Source organism: Triticum aestivum, chromosome 7A (assembly GCF_018294505.1).
Source record: "Triticum aestivum cultivar Chinese Spring chromosome 7A, IWGSC CS RefSeq v2.1, whole genome shotgun sequence".
Classification (NCBI taxonomy): domain Eukaryota; kingdom Viridiplantae; phylum Streptophyta; class Magnoliopsida; order Poales; family Poaceae; genus Triticum; species Triticum aestivum.
Window position 1 is genome coordinate 323,702,842 of NC_057812.1, and position 8,922 is coordinate 323,711,763.

The following is an 8,922-nucleotide window of genomic DNA, read 5'->3' on the forward strand; positions in this document are numbered from 1 at the left end:
GTAACATTTGGTAGTGAGTTGAACTTCAGGACTGAGAGGGTCACGTTTGATGTTGCCGACATTCCATTACCTTATAATGGAATCCTTGGCCGTCCGACACTCGCCAAGTTCATGGCAGCCTCTCACTATGCGTACAACGTACTCAAAATGCCAGGCCCAATAAGTGTCATCTCTGTCCCTGGCGACAAGAAGGATGCTCTTATCTGTGCCGACAAGATCTACCGGGAGGCAGCAGCTGCAGCAGAACGGAGGACACTTGCCGCTGAAGCTCCCGGGGGGAAGAAGAAGAACAGGTCCGGCAAGAGCTCGGATGCCTACTCCGGCAAGCGCACCTCCTCGGAGTGCTGCGCTACCGTCGAGGACGCACCATCGAGCTCCACCGGCAAGTGTAAGAAGGCAATGGCAGCTCCACCTGAGACTAAGAAGGTGTTTGCCAAGGAGGATGGCACTGGTGGTACCTTCACCATCAGCGTCACTCTTGACCCCAAATAGGAAAGCGCGCTCGTTGCTTTCCTGCGGGCGAATGTCGACGTGTTTGCGTGGCAACCGTCTGATATCCCCGGTGTTCCCAGGAAAGTGATTGAGCACCACCTTGCCGTCTGTCCTCATGCGCGGCCCGTCAAGCAGAGAGTCAGGAAGCAGGCAGTAGAGCGCCAAGAATTCATCGCAGAAGAAATCAAGAAGTTGGAAGCAGCAGGCCTTGTCAGAGGAGTACTCCATCCCACGTGGTTGGCCAATCCTGTTGTTGTGCGCAAGGCTAACAGGAAATGGAGACTTTGTATTGACTTCACTAATCTTAATAAAGCTTGTCCCAAAGACCCATTTCCCTTGCCGCGTATTGACCAGATTGTCGACTCCACAGCCGGATGTGATTTGCTTTCATTTCTTGATGCATACTCAGGATACCATCAGATCTTCATGGCAGAAGAAGATGAAGAGAAAACCGCATTTATCACCCCGTGTGGCACGTACTACTTCGTACGGATGCCTTTCGGTTTGAAGAATGCTGGTTCGACATTCACAAGGGTAGTCCACCATGCTTTTGAGCCACAAATACACAGAAACGTGGAAGCTTACATGGATGACATAGTGGTCAAGAGCAAGACCAAGGCGACCCTGATTCAAGATTTAGACGAAACATTTGCAAACCTGCGCAAAATCAACCTCATGCTTAACCCCGAGAAGTGCGTGTTTGGAGTCCCTTCCGGCAAGCTTCTCGGGTTCTTCGTGTCTCAGCGGGGAATTGAAGCCAATCCCGACAAGATCAAAGCCATTGAGCAGATCGAAGCACCAAAGCGCGTCAAGGATGTACGAAGGCTTGCCGGTTGCGTGCTGCTCTCAGCAGGTTTATCTCTAGATCTGCCGAGCGCGCCCTGCCATTTTTCAAAATTTTGAAAAAGGCAGGTCCAATGAAATGGACTCCGGAAGAGGAGGCTGCGCTGCAGGACTTGAAGAGATACCTGTCCTCCACTCCAACACTTGTCGCACCTAAGCCACAAGAGAAGTTGCTGCTGTATATAGCGGCAACCAATCAAGTGGTTAGTGTTGCGTTAGTGGCGGAGAGGGAGGCGGATGATGAGCCAGCAACCACGGCAGGCCCATCTGACGACAAGCAGGGGGCTTCGCCGACAAGCTCTGGTCCCGACAAACATAGGTTTGCGCAGGAACATGATGAGATGCCAAGAAGAATGGTGCAGCGCCCAGTTTACTTTGTCAGTTCTCTTCTGCAGGGGGCTAGATCAAGGTACTCTGGTGTGCAGAAGTTGCTTTTCGGCCTCCTCATGGCCTCGAGAAAGCTGCGCCATTACTTTCAAGCACATGAGATCACAGTCGTCACTCGCTTTCCGCTGAAGAGGATACTGCAAAATCCAGAAGCAACGGGCAGGATTGTCGAGTGGGCGCTGGAATTGTCAAGCTTTGGCCTCAAGTTTGAGAGCACCTCAACTATCCAAAGCAGAGCATTGGCAGAGTTCATAGCAGAGTGGACGCCAACCCCAGATGAAGAAATTCCAGAAACGAGCATCCCCGTCAAAGAGGCAAGCAAAGAGTGGCTGATGTACATTGACGGTGCCTTCTCGCTGCAAGGCGCGGGTGCAGGCGTGCTGCTTGTCGCACCCACCGGAGAGCACCTCAAGTACGTAGTCTAGATGCACTTTCCCAAAGAGCAAGCAACCAACAATACTGCAGAGTATGAAGGATTACTTGCCGGTCTTAGAATCACAGCAGACCTTGGGATTAAGAAGCTCATTGTCAGGGGTGACTCACAGCTTGTCGTCCGACAAGTGAACAAGAACTACCAGAGTCCGTTGATGGAAGCGTATGTTGATGAAGTGAGGAAGCTAGAAGAGAACTTTGACGACCTACAAATGGAGCATATCCCAAGAGCTCAGAATGATATTGCTGATGGCCTGTCAAAGTGCGCTGCACTAAAGTTACCTGTGGAACCAGGGATCTTTGTGCTTAAGTTGACTCAACCATCCGTAACACCATCAACTGGACAAAGCAAAAAGAGGAGGTTGATTTCTGGTGACTACTTTCCGGCAGAGCTCCCCGAAGCCGCCGCCAAGAAAGTCCCCAAGATCGACACCAAGGATGCTGAGGGGCAGTCTGCTCCGGCAAGCCTAATGGTTTGTTCCGTTGAAGCAGACGCTCCCGACAAGTTTTGCTCCGGCAAGCTTGCCGGGGAACATCAAGCTCCGGCAGGGCCGCAAGTCCTTACCGTGGAAGCGGATGTTCCCACAGCAGAAGATATGCCTTTAGTCTTTGTTGTCGAGCCACAAGCTCCAGCATGGGCACAGCAGATTGTCCACTTCCTTCAGACAGGAGAACTTCCCGAAGAACAAGAAGAAGCGGAAAGAGTAGCCCGACAGTCAAGTATGTACCAGTTTGTCGATAGCATACTGTACAGAAGAAGACTCAACGGTGTGAAATTGAAGTGTATTCGCCGGGAAGATGGACAAAAGCTGTTGGCAGAGATACATGGAGGCATATGTGGCCACCACATAGGCGCAAGAACACTTGCCGGCAAAGCTTTCCGGCAAGGTTTCTTTTGGCCGACAGCCCTCCAGGATGCAACTGCACAAGTAAGCAAGTGTGAAGCATGCCAGTTCCACTCCAAACAGATACACCAGCCAGCTCAAGCTCTCTAGACAATCCCTTTATCCTGGCCATTTTCGGTCTGGGGGCTCGATATCCTCGGCCCTTTCCCCCGAGCTGTCGGGGGCTTTGAATACTTGTACGTCGCAATCGACAAGTTCACAAAGTGGCCGGAAGTGCAGCCAGTGAGGAAGGTGACAGCACAGTCAGCAGTCAAGTTCTTCAGGTCAATTGTTTGCCGTTTCGGGATCCCTAACAGGATCATCACCGACAACGGCACGCAATTCACGAGCCGCACCTTCATGCAGTATGTCCAAGACCTTGGCGCCAAGGTCTGCTTCGCTTCTGTTGCTCATCCGAGAAGCAACGGTCAAGCAGAGAGGGCAAATGCTGAAGTGCTGTGCGGACTCAAGACCAGAACTTTCGACAGGCTGCACAGGTGCGGAAGGAACTGGATCGAGGAGCTGCCGGTGGTTCTTTGGTCAATCAGAACGACGCCAAATCGAGCCACTGGCCAGACACCTTTCGCTCTAGTCTATGGAGCAGAGGCAGTTCTCCCCACGGAACTCATATACGGATCACCTCGAGTGCTCGCTTATGATGAGCTTGAGCAAGAACAGCTGCGGCAAGACGACGCGCTGCTCCTTGAGGAAGATCGTCTTCAGGCTGCTGTACGAGCTGCTTGATACCAGCAAGCTTTGCGCCGCTATCATAGCCGCAAAGTTAAAGCCAGAAGCTTCGAGGAAGGCGACCTTGTTCTTCGGCGCGCTCAGTCCGCCAAGAATTCCAACAAGTTGACGCCAAAGTGGGAAGGCCCTTATCGGGTGAGACGAGTCACAAGGCCTGGCGCTGTCCGCCTTGAGACCGAAGATGGCATTCCAGTGAGCAATTCCTGGAACATAGAACATCTTCGTAAGTTTTTCCCATAAGGCGCGGTTGCCGGAACCCGTTCCGGCAACCACCTTTTGTACAAGTCTTGCCGCTGTTGCATGTAATCCTTTGTACAAAGCCGGGCGCATAAGTAAAACCCCATGCGCTCCGCACAGCTTGTCCATTACATGCGTTAATTCCTTTCTTGCATGTGATTATCTGACACTTTGTGCAGCACTTACATCCGGTAAGCAGTAACGAGCTGAAGTGCTCCATATTATTATTTTCTCTTCTTTCTTTTTCTTTTAAAGGAAAAGAAGGTTCTCTCGCACACAAGTTTGCCGGGGGGAAGGAGAAGATTGTGGTGTGGGTCAGGCATCGTTCAAGCAAAGACTTGCCTTACCGGGAAGCAAATAACAGAAAAGCTAAGTTGCCAAAGTTTGAGCAATCACTTTTTTAAATTTTTGAGTTATCTTCCTCGAACGACCCTGCTTTGTATGGAAAACCTGTGCGCGGAGGAACCAACTCGTGGCTAGTTGCGCCCTTACTTTGTTTCGAGTCCGCTCAACAGCTTAAGCGTGCTGCATCTAGTCACGACAAGGTTTCTTGTCGGAAGCAGCGCCGCCAGCAGGCTGCTGAAGTTCCGCACTCAGCGCTCGCGGCTCGGGCACCTGCACCGACAAGTTCCCTAGAAGCGTAGGGTGAAAACATACAAAGGAAGGAATCTAGTAGAGGAAATAACATTGCAATTAATAGACAGAAATAAAGTTATATTACAAAGATAACTTGTCGCAGCTCTAACAGACTGTTCTCATAACATGACTAGCAGCGACAAGGGAAAAGAAGAAATGGGCGGCCTAATCTACGCGTCCGCCCTCGACTCGCTTGATCTCGCTCACCTTGTCCACAATGGGTGCAACAAGGGCCTTGAGTGCATCCAGATCGGCGTCAGGCGACAAGGATCGGAGGACGTTGGTGAAGCTGAGGCCTGGATTGCGGAAGGCTACCTTCATCAGCACCTTCTGGAGAACCCCGGCGCAGATTTTGCGTGACTCGTCGGCCAGCTGCTTCGGGATCCTCTCCCGGAGCCGCTGGAGTGCCGTCGACATGCCCTTGAAGAATAGGCTGAGCTTGGCGCTGGGCTGAAGGCTCTCATCGGAAGGATACCCAAAGTCATCCATCCCCAGCTGCGCCAGCTCCTCGTTGATGACGGCGGCAGTGTTCACCAGGCCCTCGGTCCAGTGCTCCACCGTGTCTCTGAACGAGTTCTGGGTAACTGCAATGCTCTCCAGCAGCGCCGCGTCAGCCTTGACCTTCTCCGCCAAGGTCTTCTCCCGCTCCTTGGCGGCCTCCAGCATCTGCGTCAGCGTGGCCAGCTTCAGCTCTAGATCTGCTTTGGAATCCTTGGCGGCGCTGAGCTCCTTGCCCCTCTCAGTGAGAAGGCCTTGCAGCTCGCCATGGGCGGCAGCATCCTTCTCGTGCTCACGCTTGAGCGTGGCAATCTCCTCGCCGCTCTTCCCAATATCGGCCTCCAGCCGCGCCACCTTCTCCTCTAGCTCCTTATTAGCGGCCTCTGCAATTGCCGCAGCATCCTTTGCCTCCTTAAGCGCCCCGCCAAGTGCTCGCTCACGCTCAGCGAGCTCTTCCTCGTAGCTGTCGAGGTGGGCCTTCCGCTGCACTAGCTCGCCTTCCCACGCGGACTGCTTCTCGGGAGCAAGTCTTTGTTCCTCCTCAGCCTCGGCCTTCTCGAGAAGAAAGGCCGTGCGCTCCTCGTCGACTCTCTCCCGCTCTTGCGCTAGGGACCGAAGAGCTTCTTGATTTTGTCCCCGGAGCTCCTCCGCGCGCTTCTCCATGTCAACTCCCGCCTTCGCGACAAGCGCTTCCCGGGAAGCCAGCTTGGCTTGTCGGGTGCGGTAGAGTGACAGCAGCTTCCGCAGCAGCTGCTCTTCCTCAGGCTCGCCGCTTCTGCTGCCGGGCGCGTCAACCAATGACAGTCCGGCAGAGGCGAGCACCTCCCCGTCAAAAGTCTCCCCCTCGACCGGCGCCCTGGAGCTCGACGCCCATGGTAGCTTGATGAAGATGTCGTCGCCGGCTTTCAAATAGGCGTCGGACTGGGGCTCCTCGGAGCCCGGCTCCGCAGAAGTGGCAGAGGGTTCGGCGGTCGGTGCAGCGCCCGGCGCTCCTGCGGCCTCAGGGTCGTCAGTGCGATCACCCGACCCCTCGCCGACTTCCGCAGCAGCAGCCCCGGCGGCCTCCTCGCCGGCGGTCACATCAGCACCGGCACCTTCCTCGCCGGCGCCCTCAGTCTCCATTGGCTCAGCTGAAGATGGGTCTGAAGAACGAAGAGGGGAGGAAAATCAATCAAAAAAATCCAAGAAAGGAAAAACGAAAGAAGCAGAACCCAAGGGAAAGTTTTTGGTCAAGTGGATTACCTGCGCCAAGATCTTCAGTTCCGGCCTCGGTCGCCGCAGGATCAGCAGTGTCGTCCCTTGCCGGAGAGTCCCCCCTTGCCGGAGAGCGCTCCCTTGCCGGGGACTCCTCCCTTGGCGGCGCAGTCGAAGCAGGTGGCACTTCGGGACCGGCCTCCAGGCGCTCCTGATGAGGCTGCTCTGCTCCTGCACAAATCAACAAGCAAGATATCAACAAAAGAAAAAGCACTCAAGCGCGCCCGGCAGCAGAAGGCTAAACTATGAGCTTACGCTGGGGGCTGCGCTGGGGGCTGCTCTGAGGGGTGATTGCCGGGTCCGTCAAGGTGGTCTCGGACCCACCTCCTACCGACACGATGGGGTCATCCTCGATGACGATCACCGCGGCCTTGGCCCTCTTCGCCGCTCTCTGGGCCAGTGTTCTGAAAAGAAAGGAGTCCAGATGGGAGCAAGTCAGATACAAGATATAAACAGCAAGATTGAAGGATTATAAGAGCACCAAGGAAACTCACTCTTCTTCCTCCTCGTCGGAGCTGAGCGCGGAAAGATCGAAGTCCGGCCCTCCTCCGGTGCGGCGAGGTGGAGGAGTAGGATCCCTTGCCCACTTGGCGGGGGCAGTGGCGGTGGCCCGGGAAGATCCTGCTCCAGTTGCCGCTGTTGCGTGAGGCTCTCCCGCGGCAACATTGCTGGCCGCGGTAGAGCGCGTCGTGCGGCTCGGTGGCTGTGGAGCCAGCTGCCGCCCCGCTGCGTCCCCGGCCCTGCGAAGGCGCCTCCTTGGCGGGGCCGGGGGCTCCGCCTGTGGCAAGCTCTCTGAAGGTTCAGCCTCCTCCTCGCCGGCCTCGCTCGACTCGGCTTCCGAACCGGCAGGCTCCTCTTCGCCCATGAACTCCGCGCGTTCGGCAAGGTTTGCCGCCTCTGCAGCCTCTGCCTCCTCCACAGTAAACCCAAACACACCCGCGGCAGCTGCGGCCGCAGCCTCTTCCGCCCTAGTAGCGATGAGCTGCAGCTCCTTGTCGGTGGTGTCACGGGTGAGGCTCTTCTGCTCATCAGTGTGGACTGGCAATTCCTCCAAGGTGTCGAAGAATGCTCGCACAACATCGTCCTCAGGCTCTTGCCAAGTTGGGACGATGCCGTGTGAGTCGCACAACGGCATCATGGCGCGGATCCGGTCAAGTGAACAGTTATTGCACAAAGGAACTACGCCCCTCGGCAGTGTGAATGGGTGCTGGGGGTCGCGTTTGAATAATTCCAAGAGCATTGCGTCCAACTCCAAGATAGTGAAGTTGTAATTCAGGCCCGGCCGCAGCCTCATGATGTCCGCCGAATTCTTGAATTCCCAGGCGGGCCTCCTCCTCTCCTGCAGGGGGCAATGCAGCGGCGGAGGAAATATGCTCCGACAGCACCTACGGTGAGCCCGGCAAGCCTGAGGCGAAGAATCCTAGTGATGGCGATCTTCAGCCTCTCGTCTTCCGGGGCCATGTTGCTCCAATCATTGCCGCTCACTATTGGAGTTTGGCGCACGGCGGTGAAGGGCTGCGGATCCTCCTCGACGATCCAACACCACTCCGCTCTCCACTCCTCCCACTTGCTGCGAAGCTCACCCTCCAAGTACGCCTCTTTCTTGCCGACTCTCGAGACCCAGGCAATCCCTCTGGCAAGCGGCTCTCCTCTCTCTACCCGAGGTATGAAGAAGTGGTGGAAAAGGGCTACACTAGGGTGGACTCCGACAAAGTTTTCGCACAAGTGTGCGAAAATTGCCATGGTCAGGACAGCATTGGGGGTGAAGTCAAGGAGGCGGAAGCCATATGTGTTCATAATGTCACAAAAGAACTCCGAGAAGGGCGGGCAGAGCCCGCAATAGAAGAATAGCGGGAAGAACGGGTACCCATTTGGAGCCGACTCCGAGGCAGCGGCCGGAAGTACCCTCGTGCGCGGATGCGCACGCGTCTCCGTCGCCCAAAAGAGGTAGAAGTACTCCCTCAGCTCCTGCACGCCGAGCTGGGGGGTGAAGATCGCCCGCTCCTTCCGCAGCGGCGCGAGCCGCTGCGCCTCGGCCAACTTCACGCCCTTTCCCTTGTCGGCTTTCGGGGCCATGGCGAAGGTGGTGGGGAAGGTCGACGGCGTGGTGATGCTGGTGGCAATGGGGGGGCGGAACGCTGCTCTCGGCTTCAAGAAGAAGGGGGGAGCGGCGGAGTTTGTGAAGGAGTAGCAGCAACCAGCGAGGGGGAACGAACTGCCCCTGTTTCTTCTGCTTATAAAGAGGGATGGGGCGGACGTTTCGGCCTTCCGCTTAAACAACCACCCACGATCTCTCCCACGATGCCGCATTCAACGCGTGCCGTTATGGGAGAGTGCGGTGGATACGGAACAAGATTTGGCGTGGCCCAGCCCGCATGTGCCCGTGCCCTGTCTTGGGCCTGGCCCAACAGCGCTCGGCACCGTGTCTGGCCCAGGCCCGGGGGCTCCTATCGGTGTACTAGAATAGGGGTACCCTAGTACCCCGAACTTGTGCACGGGCAGTTGCAGCACC